Genomic DNA, 1,614 nt, shown 5'->3' with positions numbered 1-1,614 from the left:
TCGTTGCCGCTAGCAACCAGGCTGCCGTTGCCTGCACTCTCGAACCATATGTAAGGCAGCGCTAGTCATAATAATGGGGGTTACTCACTTCGCTGCGTCAATCAATGCACACGTGCAATGTCTTTACGTTTTTCTCACAAAGCTGCAGTTTATTACTTCATAAGCCACAGTTCACCGGGTCCAACTCCGTGGCACGCCGACACACATATCTACAATATTCATGAGCCAAGTGGCACACAGGCCCACTTGCTCCAGGTTACAGCCTACGGCAAGGTAATAAATTATCAATGACCATAACACAGTCCATGTAACAAAGTGTATTACCTTTGCCGGGTTTAGTTGCTGCAGTCCATTTAATCCGCCACCACTGTGGCTTTGTGGCTTCCCAGGTAGGGGTCTCCAGCCGTCGTTCCCTCAAAGGCCACTGACATCCTCACAGGATCCAGGCTCTGCCTTTCAGGACTCTTACTCAAGCCTCTGCCTTCCAAGGCCACTAGCATACACACAGGATCCAGGCTCGATCTTTTAGGTACCAGGCTTCACTCCAAAGCCGCTGCCTTCCAAGGCCACTAGCATCCGCACAGGATCCAGTCTTTGCCTTTCAGGCTGCCAGGCTTTACTCGGCCTCACTAGGCCTCTCACAAACGGTGTCCCACACACACGGAGCACAGGCCTCACGCCTCACACCGAACACACCTGTCTCCAATTACCTGGGTTTATATATCCTGTGCACACATACACCCATACTGACAGGACCTTGCTGATGTCACAGTCATGTGATCAGTCAGCTGTGTGTATAGGTCCTGAGTGCTGTTCCAGTCATGTGTACAGACCTTTACTGTGCATACAGGACCTGTGTGATGTCACAGTCATGTGACCAGTCAGTTAAAGGGGAAGGTACATGGTCAGGTAAAACACATCCTGGACCATTTACAGTAATGCTAGCAAGCTGCTGCATTACAGTTGCCACACTCTTAGATCCCCGGTACAAAAGTAAATTTGCAGAAATTATTCCTGCCATAGAAATAGATGCACGCATGCAGAAGTATCAGCAGAGACTGTTGCAGAATCTTACATGTGCTTTTCCACAAAACACTAGTGGTGCACGTAGTGAATCTCAAAGTTCCAACATGATAACCGTGGGACCGTCAAGTGTTCAGCACTCAAAACGTAACAGAAACACAGTATCTGCTGATAACATCAATTTTGCAGAATCATTTCATCACTTTTTTAGCCCATCCTTTGCAAGACCACAGGAGACAAGAAGTCTGACCCATAGTCAACGCCTAGAGACGATGGTACAGGAGTATCTCCAAGTAAACATTGAAGCTATGACTGTGTCACTGGACCCTTGCTCTTTTTGGACTTCTATTAGGCCATCTATACTAAACTCCACCAGATTTAAAATTACTAATCATGTTTATCTTTATCTTGGCTGGAAAATAAATTGAGCCTTGTAGCAGTTTTCAGCACTGATTCTATTAGGCCATCTATACTAAACTCCACCAGATTTAAAATTACTAATCATGTTTATCTGTATCTTGGCTGGAAAATAATTTGGGCCTTGTAGCAGTTTGCAGTACTGATTCTATTAGGCCATCTATACTAAGCTCC

This window comes from Phyllobates terribilis, unplaced genomic scaffold, assembly GCF_046119375.1.
Source record: "Phyllobates terribilis strain yellow unplaced genomic scaffold, ASM4611937v1 Scaffold_65__1_contigs__length_7625178, whole genome shotgun sequence".
Taxonomy (NCBI): Eukaryota; Metazoa; Chordata; class Amphibia; order Anura; family Dendrobatidae; genus Phyllobates; species Phyllobates terribilis.
Note: the sequence above shows the minus strand (reverse complement) of the source record.